Source organism: Ambystoma mexicanum, chromosome 10 (genome assembly GCF_040938575.1).
Source record: "Ambystoma mexicanum isolate Mex_15411 chromosome 10, UKY_AmexF1_1, whole genome shotgun sequence".
Taxonomy (NCBI): Eukaryota; Metazoa; Chordata; class Amphibia; order Caudata; family Ambystomatidae; genus Ambystoma; species Ambystoma mexicanum.
In genome coordinates, this window is record NC_090932.1 from 1,159,097,718 (window position 1) to 1,159,122,452 (window position 24,735).

The 24,735-nt window shown below is 49.3% G+C and overlaps 1 protein-coding gene across 1 annotated transcript in view; it reads left to right on the top strand.

Annotated features, from left to right (window-relative positions):
* Positions 1–24,735, top strand: part of SNRNP200 (small nuclear ribonucleoprotein U5 subunit 200) — a 983,530-nt gene that overhangs the window by 565,356 nt on the left and 393,439 nt on the right. The gene's annotated exons all lie outside the window — the stretch shown is intronic.

Here is a 24,735-nt window from a genome sequence, read left to right on the forward strand (position 1 = left end):
TGTCTGTCATAGCTCTAATTGCATGTGCTCCTCAATGCTGATGGCCTGCTGTTGCTGTGTAAACCCATGCATATTTCTGACAGTGGACTATAATCTTACTTTGCTAGTCACCTTCGATTCTTGGTCTGAAACTTGCTCACATCTCAGCATGGGTATCTCAGTCCTATGCTTCTGTTAAAGCTGTGGCTGGGTGTGTTAGGGAGTTTTAGGCAGGATTATGTGCTGTACACTTTGGGTGCACTACAGCAATATTGACCTTCTGGCAATAGGAGCCCAACCTTTGGTGTAAGTCTGTACTACACAGGTTGGTAGTGTGGCTGAGCAGCCAGGCGTATCTCAAGAGGGGTTGTTAGAATTCTCAGAAATGTGCTAATAAAACTGGAGCAAGACCCGGAGCTCTCCGATGCTGAGATTTTGGAGGCCGTACAAGATCCGCCCCCAGCCAATAAATCTTGCAAAACTGACCAAAACAACCCGAGGTTGGAGACAAATCCAAAGCCATCAGTACAAAGGGTACTAATTGACAAAGTCACTACAAAAACACCAGCTCAAACACAACTTCCACAAACGTTCACGGATCCAATTGCCATCCCAAGGGTCTCTGATACTACGCGATACTTAAACACTGAAGATCCGCAAAAAAGACCAGTTCTTAAGTCAGCCGAAGAAATACTAAACCAAATATCAAGCACACCAACATGTGATCGGGCTGGGCAAAAAACATTAGCTGGACTCCCTAAAGAGGGTTACGCATGGACAAAACCTCACATTCAAGGACATTCAAGGAAACCTTCGCAAAAAAAGAAATTACCATCAGTATCCCCAGTTAAGACTTCAGTGTCAACCAATCTCGAGCCAGCAGATGGTGGCGAAAAGAGTCCAAACAGGAGACTCGGACTGGCCAAGGGCGAAGATGCCACCATGGACAGAAGAAGGTGCCAGCAATCGAGTCCATTCACACAAATAACCAGCCGGGCTAACGTAACCAGAGCCAGAAGAGAACATCGAACAACCTCTAACAGAGAAACAACATTTCTGATGTTTGTTAATCTGCTTAGAATCACATGCTGTGCATAGGTCCGACATCCAGTGGTCACTGCGGAGTATTGCATTTTGTTTTTCGTAGTCGAAAAGGGGACGTCGACAAGGCGTGTCTGTAACACTATCCCTATAGTGACGTGCGTTGTACCCACAATCCCTCACGCGTCGAGGTCCCTCAGATTGTTTTTTTCCGCCCAGTTTCTGGTCGCCTTTCGCGGAGCTCCTAGAGAGACATTGCTATACTTGCCACGGACCTCGGTCCTTTTGTCATAACTTAATATACTGATAACGATCCCTCCCCCTCGAAGTTAGCTGTGAAGCTGTTCTCCGCCGAACTGATTTTCGACGGAGAGGAAGAGCAGAGGAGATCCTTCGGCACTGCCGAACACGTGGCCTGGCCTCGACGGCCAACTTACAGTAGGGAGAGTGGGGGTTACAACTTTGTCTCTTCTCTTTGAGAATGTCTCTCTTTCTCCCCTTTCTTTCCCTTGGGGTTGTTATCGCCAGCTATTATTGCCTCAGCTATGGAGAGGACACCATTTAAGTTTTGCCCACGCTGCAGGGGCAAATATACTTGGAAAGATAAGCACAAGCTCTGTAATCGTTGCTTACCCCTCGATCACATAGAGAACAGCTGCGCAGCCTGCAAGCTCTTAAAACCCAGGACTCTTAAAGAACGTAGGGTTAAGAGGTGGGCGGACTACGCGATGTCGAAGTCAGTTTCCTCACCCGCTGCCGCTGTTAGTGAAAGTGACGAGGAGTGCGATAACTCGACGTCCGCTACGGAAGTCATGAACCCCCAGAAGGAGCGCTCCCGCTCCTCGTCGTCCGTCCCCGGCCCCGACGGGCTCGGCTCACGCCCTGCTTATGGGGATGAACACCCCGGCGACAAGGACGCACACAAACCCCATAAGGCTAAACACACTACCCACGGCTCTTCGTCGAGAACGAAGGATCCATCAGCGCCGAAGGGGACGCAGGGCACTCCGGCGTCTACCGCAGACCGTAAAGGTCACAAGCCCCACCCGCAAACGCAGCCGCGACCAGCGATTGGGCTTCCATCTAACACGGGCGCTACCCCAAAAACATCCGACGCAACGCTCCATAGAGCGACCGTCGAGGTACAACGCGCAACGCACACAACGTCGACACCAGAGCCCTCGACGGACAAAATCGTAGTCGAGAGCATAGCGAGAATTGTCGCCGAAGACAAACGTACGCGGACGACGAAACAAACGTCGAATACCGCGTCGAAAAAACATAAAAGTAGCCAGGAACTGCCCCTTTCTCCAAAGGACGCTTCCGAACTACCTGAAGGCTTTTCAGAAGGAGACGGGAACCTCTCGTCGACGTTGTGGGAGCGTTCGAAACGTTTCGAAGGCGAAAACACTAATTTCCCCCCTCTAGACTATTCAGGGGTACCCCATGAGACCCTTGAAAGACTCCATTCTTGCATGGAGAAAATGGAAAGGTTTCTAGGAAACCAAGACCCACCCACTCACAAAAGACAAAGAGAATGGCCACAGGATGACCCTAGAGTCAAGATTCCTAGGCTGGTTGACCTCACTGAGGAGGAGCAATACCTCCAAGAAGATGAGGAGTGTTTGGGTGGAGAAGAAGAGGTAGAACTTGAGGAAGAGGGGTTCGAAGAAGATCCTTACACCACTGCTACAGGGTTTGAAGAGGATACAGCTACCTCGCAGCCCTGGCATTCACCGTCAGTGCAGCCTTGGCAATCCCCATCAGTACATTCAGACCCTGATGCCTTTCTCCCTTCTCCTCTCAAGGATTCACATGGGAACTCCTCTCCCATAGATGACCAACCTTCCCTCAATGCACTATTGCGCAAGGCAGCAGCGCATTTTGAGATTGATACAGGGGAAACTCTTCCAGACATTGACTTTGTAGAAAAAGTCATCAAAGAAAAAGCCCCTGTTAGCCAATCTATTCCACTCCTGGCTTCTATTAAAAGAAGAATTTCTCCTTCCCTTACTAACCCAGCTTTAGTAAGAGGGGTCAACCCTAGAATAGAAAAGCTCTTCAGCCCTTCATCCTCTGACCCTTTATACATCAGAGGACACTCTATTCCGGACTCCCTTGTGGTTACCAACACAAGAAAAAGAGCAGGGGTGCCACTATCCACTAGTGAAGCACCTCCAGACAAAGAAGGCAAAAAACTCTACGCACTGGGGAAGAGAATCACGACCTCCGCCGCCTTCTCTACTAGAATTGCTAATAACAACTCACTTTTAGCTAGCTACGCAGATGCACAGTGGAACAAGCTGCGCAGCGAAGCAGAGGAAGCACCTGAACCTCTGCGTTCTCGCCTGCTAGCTATAATATCAGAGGGCACACTGGTAAACCAGGGCATCGTTAAGAACTCCCTAGATGCCGCTGAAACGGCTGGCCGCTCCCTAGTGCAGGGAATACTTCTCAAGCGCCACGTTTGGCTACGCAATTCAGGTTTTAAGCCCGAAACCCAAGCCTCCCTCATAAATAAACCCATTGAACAGACGCATCTGTTTGGGAAAGCAGTAGATGAGGCCCTAGAACATGCTAAAAAAGAGTTTGATACCATCAGGACTCTTGATCAAATTTCTAGGCCCCCTAACAGGCGAGGCTATGGTAATAAACGCTCCTTTCGTGGCCAAAGACAGCAGCAGAACCAACAACAACAATATTACTCTGCCTCCAACTGGCCCACTAACCAGGGTAACACCCAGTTCAGTCAAAGAGGCCAACGCCGTGGCAAAGGAAGAGGTCGTGGCTCCAGCCCCAGAGGTTCCACGCCCAATACCAGCAAATGACCCGAAAATTCGGGTCCCCTCCCATGCATCACCGGTCGGGGGCCGGCTAACATCGTTCCTTTCAGCATGGGAGGGAATCACGTCAGACCGTTGGGTATTATCCACCATAGCCCACGGATACTGCATCGAGTTCAACGGTTCCCCGAAGTACAAACCCCCACGGAACCGACGCATGACACCGCAACACCTCTCCATTCTTCTTCAAGAGGTGGAAGAACTACTGAAGAAAGAAGCTATAGAGCCCGTCCCCCTATCACAGGTAACAGAAGGTATTTATTCAGTGTACTTCCTTGTACCCAAAAAGGACTTAACCATGCGCCCTGTATTAGATCTGCGCCCAGCGAACATATTTGTCAAACCCCAAAAGTTTCGTATGGTGACCTTACAGGAGGGGATTATATGACAACACTGGACATGAAAGATGCATACTTTCATATTTTAATGTTGACATCGCACAGAAAATACCTCAGGTTCAAAATAGAGGACAAACACTACCAGTTCAGAGTACTACCCTTCGGGATAGCATCTGCACCAAGGGTATTCACGAAAGTACTGGCAGTGGCAGCGGCCCACCTGCGCAGATTAGCCATCCGGGTATACCCTTACCTCGACGACTGGCTCATTACAGGGGATTCTTACGAAACATGCTTCTCCAATACCCAAAAGACCGTAGACCTTTTGTCCCAACTGGGCTTCTCCATCAACGAAAAGAAGTCCAGCTTAGACCCCAGCCAAATCAAACAATTCCTAGGGGCTCTAATTCGAACAAAGGACGGCCTCGTATTCCCCTCCAACGAGAGGGTCCAAAACATGCTGTTTCAAATTCCCCATTATGTAGCAGGCCGAGAGGTGACGGTACGCAAAGCAATGCGCTTGCTAGGGATGATGGCGTCATGTATTTATTTGGTACCTCACGCGCGCCTGCGCATGCGCCCAATGCAAGAGTGGCTCTACAGCCAGTGGTGTCAGGCCAGCGGACAATGGGACGATCTAGTGGTGGTCTCGCAGGCCTTGGTTCTCTCGCTACGGTGGTGGACAAAAGAAAACCTGTTATTAGGGAAAACTTTTGCCACACCCGCAGTGGAAGCCACTCTAACCACAGACGCATCCCTTACAGGATGGGGGGCTCACCTATCCCATCAGACGGCCCACGGAGTTTGGACTCCGAGCTTAGCATCCAAGCATATAAACCTGCTGGAACTACTAGCGGTGTTCAAAGCACTGAAAGCCTTTCAGAAACAGCTACAAGGAAAGACAGTGATGGTCCTCACAGACAGCACCACAGCCATGTACTACCTCAACAAGCAAGGAGGCACTCACTCTCCAGGACTGTCCAAACTGTCCCAGAATATATGGAAGTGGGCTCTCAGACACAACATGTTCCTACTGTCACAACATGTACCAGGGGAACTCAATCTTCTAGCAGACAAACTCAGCAGAGACTTCCCCCTGCCCGGAGAGTACGAATGGCAATTACACAAAGACATCGTCTTAGACGTCTTCACTCAATGGGGATTCCCGGAAATAGACCTGTTCGCAACTCTGGAAAACTCACAATGCCAAAGTTACGCCTCCAGGTACCCCCAGTACCAGTCCAAGGGGAACGGTCTGTCGATTCTATGGTCAGGGAAATTTATTTACGCCTTTCCCCCGACTCCCCTTCTCAACAAAGTGGTGCACAAAATGCATCAGGAGCAGGTTACAATGATACTAGTGGCCCCAATGTGGGCCCGGCAGCCATGGTTCGCTCACTTGATGGAGATGTCCCTATCTCCCCCAGTGAAACTTCCCTGCCCGTACAACATGCTGTCACAAGACAAGGGCAGAACACTGCATCCATGCCCTCAGACCATGAACTTAGCAGCCTGGCTCCTGAGATCATAGAATTTGGACATTTACAACTCCCACAGAGATGTATGGACATCCTCAGGGAAGCCAGAAAACCTAATACTCGACACTGCTATTCTAGCAAATGGTAAAGATTCGTTATCTGGTGTAGAAGTACTAGCATCAACCCAGTTGAATGCTCTCCTACTGACATTATTCTATACTTGACCCATTTACTGGATTCAGGTTTAGTGTTCAATTCCATTAAAGTCCACCTAGCGGCACTTTCTGCATACACCACTTCCCAACTTAAAGTGTCGTGGTGGAAGATACCAGTTATCAAAGCCTTCATGGAGGGGGTAAAGAGGATACACCCTCCGATAGCTAACCCAGCTCCCGGATGGGACTTAAATGTGGTACTTTCCACACTCATGGGCCCTCCCTTCGAACCCATGCACAAGGCAACTCTTAAAGATATCACCCTTAAGACTGCTTTCCTAATAGCTATCACCTCCATTAGGAGAGTAAGTGAACTACAGGCTCTTTCTGTACTAGACCCCTTCGTAACAGTTCACAAAGATAAGGTGGTTCTACGCACACACCCAAGGTTTGCACCTAAATTCATCTCGAAATTTCATGTAAACCAAACTATAGAACTACCAACGTTCTTTCAAAACCCTTCCAGCTCGGGAGAAAAAAGTCTGCATACACTAGATGTACGCAGAGCTGTCATGTTCTACATGGAAAGAACCAGACCACTGAGAAAGACTAATCAGTTCTTTGTCTCGGTGGCAGCAGGAAGAGAAGGAGATGCGGTCTCAAAATCCACTATATCTAGATGGATTGTTCAATGCATCACTCTCTGTTACACTCTTGCTAAGAGAGAACTACCCTTCAAGCCAAGAGCACATTCCACTCGAGGCACGGGGGCTTCCATAGCATTCATTGCAAATGTTCCCCTTGAGTCCATCTGCAAAGCGGCAACCTGGAGTTCTGTGCACACATTTACAAAACACTACTGTCTAGGTGCACACTCTAGATCTGATTCCCAGGTTGGGCAGGCAGTATTAAGACATCTTTTCTCTACTGTTCCTTCTCATAACCCACCGCCAACTCCGGGTACTGCTCGCTAGTCTATGCACAGCATGTGATTCTAAGCAGATTAACAAACATCAGAAGAGAATGCATTACTTACCGTAAAAGCATTTCTGATGGTTGTATCTGCTTAGATTCACATGCGCCCACCCTTCCTCCCCGCTCGGATGGAAGGAACATAGACATCCTTTTATATATATTTCTCTCTTTTCTGTACTCACTCAGGGCTAAAAGGCTCCCTCAGGGCAGAAAAATACAAACAGAGGGACCTCGACGCGTGAGGGATTGTGGGTACAACGCACGTCACTATAGGGATAGTGTTACAGGCACGCCTTGTCGACGTCCCCTTTTCGACTACGAAAAACAAAATGCAATACTCCGCAGTGACCACTGGATGTCGGACCTATGCACAGCATGTGAATCTAAGCAGATACAACCATCAGAAATGCTTTTACGGTAAGTAATGCATTGTCATATTGAGGGCCCGAGAACGAATTATGGTGCCAAGAAGCTCGAAAAAAAATTGATAGGAACGTCAATCTACAAACTGGAGCAAATATCAGCCAAAGAAGCCTATATGGTACTAAATAGAAAAATGGTGCTAAAAATCCTCCCATAAATCACCAAGCTGCGCCAACTGACGGACGATTTCCTATTGGTGGAGCCATACCATCGAGAACACAGAGCCAAGGCATACATCCATATAAGAAACAAAGATTTATCTGAAATCACCATAGATGTGACAAAAGGGCTACATAAGCTAGGATTCAACCTGCTTCCTCATCCAAGGCCTAAATCTAGAAAACTGGACTTGGAAACTGACAGAAGGGGCCTATCGACCAAAATACATCAAGCATCAAGGACCGAAGGCACGAATGGGCAGAATCGATGGCGAGAACCTCCTAAAGCCAGACAACCGGCCGAGAAGTATATAGAAGGGATTCGCCGACCAAAATTCATCACGCACCCTCACAACAGTGCGCGAAGAATAAACCGGAGAAGCTCCGCAGAAGTAAAGAGGACGAAAACCAAGAGCCACCGGAATGTTGCAAAAGCCCCCACAAGAGTAGACAACAGCATATACATTATAAAACTCCAAGGAGTGCTACACAAAGAAATACAAATTGTGACCCTCACAACAGGAGGATGGACCACGACCACCAAAACTCCTGTAAGACTGCAAAAACCTCAGACGGACCGTGGAAGTGGCTGGCAGACACCTTTGGACGAAACCAAAAGAAATAGCAGCTAACAGAGAATTCCCAGGAGACAGTCAAGTCGGCCGAGGTGCAGAGGTCTCCAAGAAAGAACTGAAAATGGCATCATTGAATTCAAGAGGATATAAACATCTTACCCGTCCCAGCAACGTGAACCTGGGACATTTCAATCTCCTATGCCTGCAGGAAACCTGGCTAACTATCAAGCCGACCTTAGACGGGTTCGTAATTGAACTCTCACCGGCAACTAAGTCACTTCTGGGAAGACTGTCTTCGGGTTTACTAACTGCTGTTCGTATAGGATCAGGCATAATCCCGAAAAGAAAACTTATGGAAGCCTATGGAATGCTTGTTACGCTAACTTCATGGCAACACCCTGATCAAGAGCTTGGCACATGGGCCGTCTCGGACCTGGCGATAGTCAACTTGTACTGGAACCCTGAGAGAACGTCTACAAAAGAATTTTGCAAACTGGTCTCCAACGCTATCGACACCCTCAGCGTGGATCTAGAAGTGGATAATATCATAGTTTGTGGCGATCTAAATGCAAAGTGCAAAAATTCAACCGATCTAAAAACTCCACAACTCCATCGCACCCTAGCTGACGAACAAGGGGTGGCGTGGCAAAAATTGATGAAATCTAGAAACTTCCATAACGTAGCGACTTTACAAGATTCTGAGCCACAGATCCCTACGTGGTAAAGACAAGACGCTGCTGCAACTCTAGACTACATCTTCATAACTCAAGGTTTGATTCCGTATATCACCTCCTTTAAAGTACAGAAAACGTTTGAGAGTGATCACAATCTACTACAAATGGCCTGGGGCGGCATGGCCACTGAAAAGCAACAATACACATTGAACGTCGAATCCAACAAGTGGCAAACACGACTCCATCTGACCTCCGAAAACATAAGAACAATAAAGTAAAGACTAAGAACGGACGCAGGGCACGCTCGGGCAGGCTTGGAGGCAAAGAGACCAGACTACGTGTCCCTATTGTCCCCCATAGGGTGAGCTTCTCAAAAATAACTGGCAAACGGCTCAAATACAACCACTCTTATGACCGAATGGTGGTGATAAAAAGTCGAGAGATGAGAAACGTGAAAAATGTTGCACTTCGCCACAAAACTGAGGAGGCTTGGACAGCATATCAAAAGGGAGCGAGCCACTATAAATCGTGGATCAAACATTGTGCGGCAATGCTCTACCAGAATGACGTTGAAGCCATGTCAAAGATCTGGTTTTCCAGAAAGACAAGACTTCTGGAACCTACTAAAGAGTTCAAATGGGCAAAGGGTACCCCAGCTCTCGAATGCAGTATCGGAACAAAATTGGGTCTCGCACTTTAACAACTTGTTTTGACGCCCTTCAACGTCTGAAGAAACGGAAGACTGGTCGTCACAGGAAGCTTGGATACCGCTAACAGACGAAGATATCATCACAGTAATTAAAAAATTTAAGTCCTCGAGAGCTCCAGGTCCTGATGGTCTTACCAACTTAGACATCAAAAAACACCCCCAGGAATGGACGGCAGTAATAAACGAACACTTCAACCACTGTCAAAAGGCGAAACAAATTCCAGAATCATGGACGGAAGCAATCTTGGTCCCAATCTTTAAAAAAGGTTGTAGAGAAAGCCTGAGCAACTATAGACCGATTGCCTTATTGGAAATTATAGGAAAAATGTTCGCTACACTGCTTCTCTCACATTTCCAAAAATGGCTTTAAAGTTCCCCAGCGGCCGATGTATTTCAGACAGGATTCCAAAAGGGCACAGGAACAGAGATCAATCTACTACTCCTAAATATTATAAAATCAAAAGTGAAATCTGGCGCACAAAAGGTACACCTGGCTCTGATAGACCTCTCAAAGGCTTTCGACATGGTCGATCGTAGCAAACTCTGGTAAAAAATTAAGAACTTGGAAATGCCCTCCACCAGTGCTGGAGCCAATAATGGCCTTGCACACACAAACATTGATGCGTGTCCGGCTGAGACAGCAGGGTCATCTATCTACCTCAATATTCTCGCAACGGGGGGTCAAGGAAGGCTGTCCGCTGGCTCCGGCTTTGTTCATTGCCTTTATTGGAGACTTTCAAGCTACCGAAAATAAAATTAGTTTGTTCCCCCCAAAGGTGGGTTCGACCAAAGTCTCCAGACTATGGTACGCAGACGACCTGATTCTCATGGATCAGACAAAAATAGGTCTCCAACGCCAGCTAGTGAACCTGTCCGCCTATATGAAAAACAACAACTTGGAGATAAACTAACAAAAAACAAAAATTCTTATGCTCTCTAAATCGACACACGAGCGGAAAGCCTCAACGGTTCTGTTTTTGGAAAATATCAAATTGGAAGTGGTGTAAGAATACAAATACTTAGGAGTCTGGATTGACAACTCCCTGAAAGACAATGCCATCCAGAAGTCCCTTTGGGACAAAACTAGAAACTTAACAGCACAACTAAAAGCAGTGGATACAAAAGTTCTCGTGGATCCCAGCACTGCAATTCTATAAATCAAAAATTGTACCAGCTTTAACATACGGAATTAGTACAAACCTAACACTCCCCCCGGAATTTTGGGCGTAGTTGGAAGGCTTTGTTTGGAAGGCGGTGTTGGGCCTTTCAAAGTCAGCACCCACTGCAGCAATTCGGCGCGATCTGGGCCATGTGTCCGTAGCCTCAGTAGTTGAACAAAGTGCTCTCTAACTGTATAGAAAAACCCTTCTGCCAAACTCCCTCCCGGTTTTCCAGCAGATGAAATAAAGAAAGGGGGGTGTAATCCTCTCAATACATGGGTCAAAAAACTACAAGGAAAACTGGAAGCAATAGCCTCCACAGAGGAGCTGCTGATCGCAAACCCAAACAGGGTTAAACAACAAAAAAAATAGAGCAACAAGACTGGATGGCCACTAACAAAAAGATCTTGACCGACAAATCTCTCAAAGACATGTCCCCTAGGCATAACAAACTGAAAATACCCTTGAGATACTGTGAAAAATTCCCTGAGAAGGAACTGAGAAACTTTTGAAGGCACGCCTAAATATTCTCGAAACCAGAGAAATCCTGGCGATCAGATTAGTCATCGACAGACACCTGTCGCCTGTGTGAAAACTTTGAGCAAACAGAATCAGTCAAACATCTCTTCATGACTTGTCCTGAAATGTCTAAGGAAAGAGAGGCGTACTTGGCACCACTCATATCCCAACTATCAGTTGTAAATGAAGAAAAGGGTAGGAGTTGACTCATGGCAGGTGACTCAGCACGATAGTCCAGGGCGGCAGCGAAACCTCTGGACATAGCGCTGAAAAGAGCAAATCTACCAAAACCAATTTTAAATCTACCAAACCCAATACCAACCCTAAATCTAAAGTCAAATTGAACACTTCTCAAAATGGACTTCTCAAAGAATATGGTAAACGGAACTGGTGTCTAAAGTACTTCTCAAAATCAGCAGAAACTTAAGAACGCTACAACGGGTTTTTGGAAAAATCTTTTAATGATTAAATACAAAAAAAAAGTCTGAGAGTACTTACCTCTTACTGTAGAGTGCTTGCAACTTCTACAACTCACAAGCCTAATCAGCTTGTGGCCCTATATTTGATTCTTCTTTTCATCAAAGACTCCTCAGAACTTGTGCAAAGACTTTTCCATTTACTTACGAGAAGTGCTTCATCCTATACAAGACTTTTGCTCATTGACTTTGGCTTAGCCTATTGAATTGTATGACTCTTCTTGGAGGATCCAAAAGTATTTGCCTGCTTAAGAATATTTGTGGTCTCTTGTTGTTCTAATAATCTTTGCCTTTTATCAACTTCTAAAAGTATTCAGTATTGAAGTATATTTGTGTTACAATTTTATATTGCTCCCTTCTGAAGAAGGCTTATTCTAACTGACTGATAAATACATTAATAATTGTTTATGCAAGAAACCTTGAGTGTAAGTCTATATGAAAACCTGTAACTGTACATCTGTGTAACTCCACTACAGCTCACATTGACCCCTCTTGAGATAAGCCTGGCTGCTCAACACGCTACCAAAACTGTGTAGTACAAGCTTATACCAAAGGTTGGGTTTCCTATACCTGTAGTCAGAGTTGTGTGTAGTAGTCCCAGAGGGTACTGCATACAAACGTTGCCTAACACAGGTCAATGTGAGCAGTAGTGTACCAACAGAGGTTTACAATGACAAGTATTCAAATAAACTCTTAAACTCAAGGTTTCCTGATTAAACCATTAATTTATTTAACAGTCGGTTGAATAAGCCTTCTTCAGAAGGGAGCAATATAATAGTAACCCACAAATACACTCCAAAATACACATTCTCCAGCATGGGGTCTGGCATGGATTCACATGCTCATGAATATTCCCCGTCAGGCTGGGAATCATCAGTAAAGAAAAAATCAGTGTTTGATTTCTGAACTCTTTCTCCTAACAACCAATCACTGAGCTCTGGATCATACTGCCCCCAGCCAACGACTGCCCTCTACCTAAGCCCCTCCTCTGGCAGCCATCTTCAGATTTTTACCACACGTTCAAGTGTTGGGAGTCCTTGTGCTTAGCGCTCAAGCTTTTTCTGCTTTTTGAGCTTTTTCTAAGAGGGCGAATTTCGTCGAGTTTCTTCGTGGAGTATTCCAGAAGATTCTTCAAGGCCTACACTGCACGGACATGTTGGACGAGAAGAAGGACTCTGTGCCCTTTTTCAAGATTGGTTCCGGCTGCAGCTTGCGGAATGTCTTTTCCGGACGACTGACATTCCCTGTGCCTTTACTGCCTACACTCGGACCCGACGCACGTGTAGGAAGACTGTGCGTTTTGTCAGGAGATGGTGCCCTGCACGCAGAAGGATTGCCACAAGCGGCTGAAGGAGTGGCTGCAGGCCAAGGCCCCTGCTCTGGGTGAGTCCCGGCAGCATGCCTCCCCTGCCCAGAAGAAAGCTGAGCGGTCTTCTAAGACCTTTAAGGATGCCCCTCCCGCGGGGGTCCAACAAAAGGCTAAGCCCCGCGAGTCCACTGTCACCGGGAGCGACGTTGCAACGGGCTCCTCGGCGGCCAGGGCGAGTACTGTGTCTCCAGCGGTTTAGATCACCAGCCAACGCTCTGGATCTTCACCGAAGAGGAAGTCCGACCATCCGGGCACGCTCTTGGAGAAGACCCAGGCAGGCCCTCTGGAGAAGGCCAAGGGGGAGCGGGGCTCGGACCCTCCCCCTAAGGTGAAGGCCGCAGTCTTGACTAAGGTCGTTAAGGTCCAGGAACACCTGACGAAGGCGCAACCTTCGATCGAAGGAGTGGTGGCGTCCCTCGCGAAAGCCGCTGTGGGGGATCTGCAGGGCACGGCCCCGAAGGCAAGAATATCCCTGCCTGCCAGGGCGGAGTCCTCTTTTCAGCCCATCAAAAAGACGCAGGAGAAGATGCCTATCATTTCACCGAAACCATCCCCCTTGGTCGCAGAGAAAGGGGGCGGGGGGAGGTAGCCTTCCAGGGCACTGATTCCTCCTAAGAGGAGGAGCTTACCAACCTCCAGACCTTGCAGGAGGCACGATGCGTCGAAAGCAGGCCCTACAGCAAGGATCCCGATGAGGGTGACGACGAGACCGAAGAACATGACCAGCCTAGGCCGCAAACGCCCTCTCCTCCGTCGCCACAGCCACCTCAGCAGCCACCTGGAGACATCTCGTGGACATTCTCAAGACTTTGCATACTCTATGCTCAGAGATCCAGACGAGGATGCCTCTTGCACCGGTGGCCCCTCCCTTGGCGCCGGGACCGTCAGGGGAACCACCAGCCAAGAAGATGAAAGTTCACCCTAGTACACCCCCCCCCCCACCCACACCCCTCTCCTGGCCACCCCTAGGGATGAGACGGATCCTGACACGGCGATGACGGGCACGGACGACGGCGGATTGGGAATCTCCATTCTCCACCCACAGATCTTCACCGCCCGACGAGATAGGCTTGTTCCACGCCATGATCTCCTGGAGTGTTTCCTATACCAGTGCCGCGAGGCGAAGAGGAAGACCGTACTTTTGATCCTGCTCCTGGATGACATTTGGGATGAGGGCTTGTCCCTTATGAAGAATCCTTCCTTGGCCCTGGTGAAGAGGGACCGTTATGAGAAGTACAAGGTGCCAGACTCTGCACCTAGGTGCTTGCGGTCCCAACCGTCTCTGGACTCTGGTTTCGGCAGCAACCAAGAAGATGTCTTCAGGCTCCTCCTCTTCGGCGGCCTCCTCTCCCCAGGCAGTGAGGGGAAGAAGCTGGATGCCATGGGGCGAAGAGTTTTTATGTCGGCCGTGTGGTTCAAGATCACTCCCATCCTGGACTTCCTGATGACGAGAGCATAAGCTTTGGAAATTCTACAGGAAGGCGAGCTGGCGTCGGACCACGCCATCACGGTGGCCACGGACATCGCCGACCCGGGGTTCCACCAAATGGGCAACGGCGTTTGCCTTTGTCGGCGGGGCTGGCTGAGGGCCACTCGTTTTCGCCAGGATGTTCTGTCAAAAGTGTTGGACATGCCCTTTGACAGGGACAATTTGTTCGTCAAGACTGTGGATGAGTCTCTTCAAGCCATCAAGGCGGACAGAGACGGCCTGTGCCTTGAGCACGCTTCAAAAGCGACAGACACCCTTTCGGAATTCAGGCGGAAAATCCCAAGGTTCTTCCAATGGATTCAGTGGAGGTGCTTGTTAGGGAGAATTCTCATTTCATGGCTAATTTCCCTTACCTAGTGAGTCCCTCAGCAGCTTTGCTGGATCTCTGGAGTTGTTTCTTTCCACTTGGTAAGAGTGTGAGCTTTTCCCCCACTCTTACTTGTATTTTGCTATGTGTTTTGACTTGCTTTTGTGATTGTGGGATCTGGAGTACACCACTTCAGTGGCCCCCCTCTTTGTGTGTTTCACACATCACCTTCTGTGTAGTGGCACAGGGTTGTCGTGCAGACCTCCCCCCCCCCCCCCCCCCCCGGACTCCATTTCTGAGGTGACTAGCGTCCCCCAGAAAAGGGTAAAGTTACCATTAACTTTACTTAGTCAAATTTAACCACAGATCCAGTACACACCATCTTACATCGAGTGCTGGAAGGGTTAACTCTTTTTTTATCTGTACCTCCTAGAGCATTGTTTCGCTCTTTTAACATTTAGACATGGCTGGTGGCAGTGCTATCTATCCTAAATTTCTACCGCGGTTATCTTATATAACCGTGGTAATATTGTAGGCTTTTGTGTTAGCCTCAGACTTGAACCTGCTTGACCAAATCCTTTTTCATTTGGCTCTGATGCGGTTTATTCGCCATTTCTTTTTGTTAAACTCCTTGTGTTTTACTCTGCGCGGCAAACCAGGTTTGCCTTCTTTGTTCACTGTCTTTTGGCGGGCTTCTTCCTAGAAGCCCTTCTCAGGGCACCTGGGTATCTAGGTGGGCTGAATGTTAGGGAGGGGTGGAGTCCCCCCCCTGCACAGGGTATCCTAGGAAACCCAAGTCGCACTTTGACATGATTGGACAAGGTGGTTGTCCGGGCTGGACAGCACACCCCTCCCCCCCCCCCTCCTGCTGGGTGATTGACAGAATGGTGGTTTTGTGCAAGAGGAGATCCAGTCTGGAGTCTTCTTCCCTTGAGCCTGGTGGGGATAACCACATCATCTTCTTCAGCCAGAGGTTGCCTTTGTGGTCGAAATCGCTGCACACTGCTGTAGTGGTCCGGATAGCCACCTGAAGAACCTCTCCTGTTTTTAAGGAGCGCACCTTTTATTCATTGCCGCTGCTGCCGGCCTCATCCCTGTGTGGTGCGGAACCCCCCCCCCCCCACGTCGTCGTCCTTCGTGCTGAAGCTGCAGGAAAGCGTGAGTCTGCGGGAAACCAACAGGAACAACTGCCGTGGCGCAATCTTCGTTCTTTGAGAAAGGTACTGTGTCCCGTTTGAGGAATTTTGGGTGAAATCCCTATTTCTCTACTATAAGGCTTGTCCTTACTTTCCCTCCTTCTTATAACTTTTGCTTCCGAACATTGACAATATCAAAGTATTCTTGGCAATGTTGAATCTCGAACTGTCCGACTGTGTCATCCCCGACAACAGGCACCCGGTGTCCCTTGACTTTGGCTCTGGCCCCTTGACTCTTGAATTCCTGTCTGTGTTCTTCGGATCTGTCTGCCTAACAAACATATTGCCTGTGATTTTTGACCCCAACTCTCTCTGGGTATTTCGGGGGCTAAGTGTTTTTTTACCCCGGTAGCATTTCTTGCCGCGGATACGCGTTTATCTGGTAGACCGAACTGTCAAAAAGTGATCGCAATTGTATTCACGGTAACGTGTTCTGTTTCATAACACCGGTCCATTCAAACACAGGGTACTTACCTCGAAAAATACTGTACAAAGTGAATTGGTTAGTTGTAGTATATTTTACGTGTGGTTTTTGAATTAATAGAAGTGTTGTGTTAATAACAAATGGTTTAAAAATAAATGTACTTATATTTTTCTACCTGAAACCTTGAGTCAGTGTTTGCTTGAGTCGCAGTAATTGTGGTCCCTTTGTGTAATCTCTGCTCATATACTCTTGAGATAAGCCTGGCTGCTCCGCTACTGCTACCACTATAATCTAGTAGTACAGGCGTGTATCAAAGGTAAAACTCGTATTGCCACCTGTAGTCTTAATTGTGTGTAGTGGTCCCTAAGGGCACTGCACGGAATTCTGCCCAACAGTGCTTCGTCCTATCGTCAACCCTCCTGCTCTTCGTACCAGGAGACCTACAGGGGCCGTGCAAAATCTGATGGAGGATGTCGTCGCCAAGGTCCCCAAGGAGGCGCTTTGACATCAAAACAGGACTGAACCAGCCGTGGCGTCGGGCCCCCACCTGTGCACCCCGGTGGGAGGCCGGATGGCAAACTTCGTCAGCGTGTGGAAGACCATCTCCATCGACCGTTGGGTGCTGGACGCTCTCGCCCACGGACACACCCTGGAATTTCAACGGAAATATCCCCAAATACCACCAGTGGCCCGACAGGAAAACCACGTCCCTCAGCTGCTGCTGGAGGTGCGGGCCATGCTTAAAAAGGGCGAGATAGCGCTTGTCCCAAAGAGGCTCCGCAGTGCACTCTTGTTACTTCCTCGTCAAAAAGACCACCGGCGGATGGAGGCCCATCTGAGATCTCCGTCGTCTGAACAAGTACATCAAGTCCCAAAAGTTCTGGATGGTGACTCTTCAGCACGTACTAGGACAGCTAGAAGAGAGGGACTTTCTATCGTCGCTGGACTTGGAAGATGATTATTTTCATATGCATAATGGTCACCTCAAGTTCCGGCACTTCGTGGTTCAAGGGCAACATTACCAGTTCAAGGCCCTTCCCTTCGGATTGAAGTCCGCGCCAAGGGTTTTCACCAAGTGCATGGCGCCGATGACAGCGCTGCTGTGTCTACGAGGGATCCACGTATACCCTTATCTGGACGACTGGCTCATTCAGGCATTCTCAAAGGACATCACTGTCGAACACACGGCAAGGACCGTCCGACTCCTGACGGATCTGGGGTTCTCGTTGAACTATGCAAAGTCCTGCTTGACTCCATCGTAGGATGCGCTGTTTCTGGGATCCCGATTCAACAGTGTCGTGCCTGGCGTCACTGTCAGAGGAAAAGATAGCAGCCATTTTGGGCAAGTTGCAGCGTCTGTTGGCATTGAAGTTCACCATGGTGAGATCCATCCAGCCTCTGCTCGGCATGATGTCATGCTTCTACCTCATCTGACTATGCAGGCTGCGGATGCGTCCACTACATGAGTTCCTCGACGGCCGTTGGATACAAGAGTTGGAAAGCCTCCAGGACAAGATCAGGCTCGACAATAGCTTCCGTCGAGCGATACAGTGGTGGGTAGTCCACTCGCATCTGTCCGAAGCGTGGGTTTCCAGATCCCACTGTACCAGGAAACAGTCACGACGGACGCTTCTCTGGAAGGTTGGGGTGCTCACACCATAAATCTTCACGCAAGAGGCCTGTGGCTACCGGAGGAGAAGACGTTGCACATCAACGTGCTGGAGCTGTGAGCAGTGTTTTTGGGCCCTCAAGTCCTTCCACCCTCAAGGGCAAAGTGGTGCGGGTCTTCACGGACAATTCTACCACAATGTTTTACATCAGGAAGCAGGGGGGGGGGCACCAGATCTCCGGCGCTCTCCAGAGGCGCAGGACCTATTGGTCTGGGCCGTCGCCCAGGGGATGCTCCTCATCCCGTTTCATCTGGCAGGAGTGAAGAACACTGTCGACTCTCTCAGCAGGGAGCTGCGCGCTTGCCACAAGTATGAAATTCGGCAGGACCAAGTCTATCGCCTGCTCCGCAGGTGGGGCAATCCCCAGATCGATTTGTTTGCGACAGCGACGAACACCAAGTCCGGGAGTTTTGCCAGCAGGTTTCCCCAGCCGAGGAGCGTGGGGGACGCATTCTCTGTCCCCTGGGACGGCCTGTTTCTGTATGCGTTCCCTCAGTTGCCGCCGCTGCTTCTTTGACTCATCAATCAACTCAGATGGTCCCGATGCAGGATGTCCTCATTGCACTGGCGTGGCAGAGACAGATCTGGTACCCAGACCTTCTGGATATGTCAGCGTCCCCACCAGTCTAGCTTCCGGCGGTCGCAGATCTTCTCACCAGGGAAGGAGGCGCAATTCTGCACCATGACCCAGGATCGCTGAACCTGAAGGCCTGGCTCCTGCAGCACTAGACTTTGGGGGCTACGATCTTCCAGCGGATTTTAAGGAGGTGCTTTCCAAGGCCAGAGCTTCATCTACTCTCAAATGCTACGGGCACAAGTGGAAGAGGTTCGCCGCTTGGTGCCGTACTCAGAAGATCGCCACTCTACAAGTCACAGCTCTGCAGGGGTTTCCATATTTCCTGTCGTTGGCCCAGGTGAGGCTGGCCCATGCTTCCATCAAAGTTCATCTGTCGGTTTTATTTCCCGCTACACCAAATCTTCAGGACAATCATCCTTATGGTCTCTTCGATTGGTCAAGGAGTTTGTCAAAGGACAATTTCGCTCGTTCCCACCAGTGAAGGCTCCTGCCCCGGTGTTGGAGCTCAATGTAGTCCTTATTAGGCTCATGGGTCCTCCGTTCGAGCCTATGCATTCGGCGCCATTGAAGTTTTTTTCGTGGAACACAGCTTTTCTTGTGGCCATCACCTTCCGCACTACGAGTGCGAGAGATCCAGGCTCTCTTGTAAACTACCTTATTTGATACTCTACGAGAGGAGGGTAGTGCTGCGGACGCACCCCTCCTTCATGCCCAAGGTGCCGTCGGATTTTCATCTAAACAAGCCCTTGGTGTTACCCGTGTTCTTTCCTACGCCTTCATCGCTAGCTGAGAGGGCTTTGCACTTGCTGGATGTGGCTAGAGTGCTGAATTTTTTCGTGAACCGCACAAAGAGTTTCCGGTAGATGTCGCACCTTTTGTGAACTTTGGCCCTGTGAACCATGGGAAGGCCCTCTCCAAGTCTTGCATTTCCTGGTGGCTCTCCAGCTGCATCACCCATTGTCACCGGTTGGCAAACCGACCGTTGCCTGGCGGTCCGCAAGCCCACTGGACCAGAGAGATTGCTGCAACTACGACGTTCCTGTGTCAGGCTTGTCATTCAGTTGGTTGTCCGCGGAAGCTGCTGAAACCCCATAGTCCCCTAGAAATGCGTCCCTCTCAGCTGAATGAGATACAGCTAGGCTGCGTGCACCCCTAAGGAAAAAGGGGAAATGGGACAAAATGACAAACACCAGGTCTTGAACCTTGACTGCTCAACCCTAAGAAAAGAGAGAAGAAATAACATTTTGGGTCACTAACCTTTCTTTGCCATTAAAGTTTCACCCCTTTCATCTCTCTTTAAACTTCTTAGGATGTTACCCATACCTGGTTCTCCTCTACGAAAGACTTAGAGGAGATAATACTTTTAAAGTTGTGATCTGAACAATGTCACTGCCACTGAAGCTCACTCTGAACTGGGGAAGGCTATGTGGGTAGAAGCAGTCCCTTCTTACAGTATAGAATTGAACTCCTCTGCTCTCAAACACATTTTGCACTCTTGACTCAGGAATAACAGCTTTCTGTTTCCATGTTTCATGAAAAGAGCAAATAATTGTATACTGTATTTTCTCAGCGATGCCAACATAAAAACAACTTATTGGAACGCTAAATGTATCCCTGAACCTTCCCTCCCCTTTTCACGGTGCATGCACGTTAGTGTTTCATGTTACCCATTGTATCTGAACGTTTGAGCATGTTCTGTATTCACAGTTTGTTATTGGGTTAGTCCGCGCACACGCGCAAAATGAGTAGTGCCTTTGGTTACAACACGCGCGTGGATTAGAAGTACTCTTACTTCCCGTCCCCTTTGCTCCATACTGTAGGGGCGTCCCTTCCAAGGGATGGGAGGCAGAACCTTTTTCACCAGAAAAAACCTTCCCCTTTAAAGTTAGAGGTTCGCGGTGGCGCAGCCCAGGGAGCATGCGCTGCCCTGACTCCGCCCTCAGGTGCCACTGTTTGCCAGAATTCTGTGCAATGCCCTTAGGGACCACTACACACAATTAAGACCACAAGTGGTAGTACAATGTCACCTTTGGTACAAGCCTGTACTACACTGAAAAAGTGGTAGCAATATCTGAGCAGCCAAACTTATCTTAAGAGCAAATGAGCAGTAGTAGAGATTACACAAAGGACTACAATTACTGTGACTCAAGCAAACACTGACTCTAGGTTTCTGGTTAAAAAGTATAATACATTTTTTTTTTTTAAAACCATCTCTTCACAAAACACTTCACTTCTATTAAATTAAAACCACACTCCAAACAGACTACACACACCCAATTCCCCTTGTGCAGATAAATTCAAGGTAAGTACATTGGGATTTGACAGACCGGTGTTGTGGAACAAAGACGTTACCGTGGGTTAATACGCAATCACTTTTTGACAGTAATGACAGTTCGGTCTTACGAAAGAAAGGCGTATCCGCAAGAAGAAATGTTACCGAAGTCAAACACAGTTAGCACATGAATTAACACAAGAGAATAGGGGATAAAAATCATAGGCAATACTTTTGTCAAGGCAAATGGAATCAGAGGCTACTTTCTAAGATGTAGATAAGGCAATAGGCCGGCGCCAGTGTCAAATGGAACAGAGGTCCTGTTGTCGAGGATCACAAGGTTAGAACAGAGTTCACTTTCTTACTTGGTGCTACGTGCAGTTGTTCCTGGTAGTTCCTGCAGACTTGCAGTTCCTGGAGCTTCAGTCGTGGGGACAAGAAGGACGACGTATGGAGCGATCTGCACTACCCAGGGATGAGGCCGGCAGCAGCGAAGCAACAGTGAAAAAAAGATGCCCTCCTTTAAAATAGGAGAGACTCTTCAGATGGCTATCGGGACCACTACAGCTGTGTGCAACGATTTCGACCAAGAAGAGGATCCTCTGGCTGTGGAAGGAAGGTGAGCTGGTTGATCCCACCAGGCTCAAGGGAAGAAGACTCCAGACTGGATCATCTCTTGTAGTTGAAGGATAGATAGCTCAGGACTGCAGCAGGGCTTCACCGGGACTTGGGAGTGCAGCAGCCGTCTTCTTCTCTGCTTCTCTTTGGTTCTTTGCAGTTCCAGTGGCGACTCTGACTTCCAGCCCAAGAGTCCTGCCTTTTATGCCAAAATCCCCCATTCACTCAGCCTGGCTGTCAATCACTCAGCAGGGGGGTTGTCGGGCCCGGACAACCACCTCAGCCAATCGACACAAAGTGCGACTTGGGTCTCCAAGGAGACCCTGTGCAGGGGGTGACTAAACCCGTCCCTCACATTCTGCCCACCTATACACCCAGACGCCAAAGGAGGGCTTCTGGACAGAAGCCCGCCAAAGGTCAGCGAACAAAGAAGGAAAACCTGGTTTGGCGCGAAAAGTAAAACACAAGAAGGACTTTAACAAAAAGAAATGGTGATAAAACACGACCAGAGCCAAAATAAAAAGCATTTGGTCAATCGGGTTTAAGTTTGAGGCTAATACAATAGCCTAAAAGAGTACCACGTTTATATACTGTAATCGCGGTAGAAAAGATGGGGTAGGTACCACTGCCACCAGCCAAGTCTTAGTGTTAAGGGAGCGAAACAAAGCTCCAAGAGGCGCAGACAAAAAGGAGTAGGAATTAACCCTTTCCATGTAAGATGGGGTGTACTGGGTCTGCAGTTTTAAAGTGACTATGTAAAGTTAATGGCAACTTTACATGTTTCTGGGGGACAGTAGTCAGCCCTAGAAGAATGGAGTCGGTGGGAAGACTTCGAGGCAACCCTATATCACTGCACTGAAGGTGGTGTTTAACGCACAAAAAGTTGGGCTCATGGAGTGGTGTGGCTCCAGAGCCCAAAATCAAACAAACAGTAGAAATACACATGGCAAAACACATTTAAGAGTGGGAAAAAAGGTTCGCTCTTTTACCAGGTGGAAAAAATAAACCCAAGAAATCCAGCAAAGCTGCTGAGGCACTAGGTAAGAGAAATTGGCCATAAATGAGAATTCTCCCTAACAGCCACACCCCAGTCCCCTTTTCCATGTCGATGGGAACGGGCCAAATTCACCAGCGCTCCTGGGTTTGGCTTCGGTTATGTAATTCCACGCGTGGATACTACTACTTTGTCTTTTTTGTCTTATCTATCATTCAGGTACTCGGTCCTCAGGGTCACGCTCCTCCCCGGTGCATGTCGACTTCTACAGGGTTCAGCAGGTGTCCATCCAACAGGCTCTTCGCAACTTCAGACCCCGCCTATGTTGCCTTGGGTCCGAACACGGTTGGCAATCATGTTCGGCGTGGGACTCGCTGTCTTCGAAGGCGCTGAAGACTCGCCAGGTGGAGGGAGCTCTTCCAGATGTCGCCTCCAGAGGATTTCATCGAAGAACCAGGCCCAAGGTAGGGCCAATATTTTCCAGTGCACCCAGCAAGGGAGACTCCTTCCCAGGGACTCTACCGTGCGGGAGGGACCGGCCAGGTCCTACTACCGGCACGGTCATGAGGCTGCTACAGCTAATGGCCTTCGGGTTGAGGGGTCCTTGAATCCTCCCGGGTGCAGTGTCGAGGGAACAGAAGATTCTTGTCCCGGGTCTACACTTGAGGGGCTATGCCCTTTACCGACACAATGGCCGAGGTGCTACGCCCTGATACCGGAAATACGTTCCGATGGGACGCCTAAATTCAGCTCTACCGACCCCCAGGTTGAGGGTCTTACACCTACCATGCAGAGGCCCGAGGAGCAGGGTAAGCCTTGTGATCAACACGCAAGAGTCTTGGACGAGGCCGGGCCCAGCGGGCTGAGCAACACGTCACAGGCACGTGGCAGACAGCTCGACAAAATGGCCTTGCGCCAGAAAGGGGCTCCCGTCCAAAGCCATTCCACGAATTGGGCGAAGAACGAGTGTCCAGGAGGGACTGGCCTCAACCAGGTATGTGGCCTACAGTCTACCCTTCATTTGCACAGAGCAACTTTCCTTTGTGTCCGTATGGCCAGGGTACGCAGAGGCTCCAGCAGCCCCTCGCTACCCTGGTGGTATACCCCCTGCCACCTCTTTGGCCAGTGAGGAGCTGCTCTTTGAGAAGTTTCTCGGCCTCATGAGGTCTCCTCAAATGGGGGTTATCATCAAAGACGCAGTCAGGGAATTCCTCCCCGCCATGCTAACGGCACCACAGACTCCTCCATTGGGCCCCCAGGTCCCAGTGAAGCCACCTCCTCCGGCCCCACAGCGAACTCTGCAACCTCCGCCACCTCCCCGGCCTCCGGCTGCAGTCCCTGTACACCAGCCTCTGGCGCCATCTACTCCTCCTATACAAGATCCTCCAGATCCGCAGGATACGGACGAGGAAGAGGATACGGACATGCCATCGTCAGCCAGGGCCTTCCATGAACGTCTTGCTGGCCTGGCAGCTTACCTGGGCCTCCCCCAACCTGAGGTCGAACAGCCGGCAGAGGGGGGTTCTGGTTGAAGTCCTCACAAGACGCCCCTCTGCCAACACGTGGATTCCACTGCAAACCGATGTAGTCTCCCTGGCCAAGAAGGGTTGGCTCAAGCCCCACTCCGTCCAGCTGGTCAACCGACGTATGGATGCTAAGTAGAGGCAGATGGAGGGGGGAATATACTCTTGCTCTCGACCCATCCTCAGCCACACTCCTCGGTGATCGCTGCGGGGTCACTATACTCCAAGCCTCAGTCGTCCTCGGCCGCCTCCTCTGCGGCGGTGCTAGGCAAGGAGGAGATTATCTTGGAGGCGTACAGCAAGAAGATCTACTCCAACGCCTCCTTGCACCTGTGTCAGGCCAACGCAGATACCATGCTGGCTGCCGCCAACCAAAGGTTAGGGCAGGAAATTGCGGACGTCTTCCCGGAACTCCCCACCCAATGCCAATCGCGCTTTAAAGCGGGTCTAGTGGAAGCCAAGCTCGTGGTGCATGACCTCATGGAATCCACAGTTGCTCAAATCGCTACCTCAGGCTGTGCCATCTGCATTGCCACGGACATGAGAACAGCCTGGCTCCGGGCAACGTAATTCAACCCTGATGTCCAGGAGCACATTCTAGATCTATCGTTTGAGGGGGGGAGGCCCTCTTCCACTCCTCTATGGACGAAAAGCTGGACAAAAAAAAACAGCTCACAAACGGCTAAGTCTTCATCCATTCTTACAAAGACCACACCCAAATCGTACACCCAATCTCAGCAGCGCTCGGATAAGCGTTGTCCATATGGACGGTTCTGCGGCTTCCAGGAACACA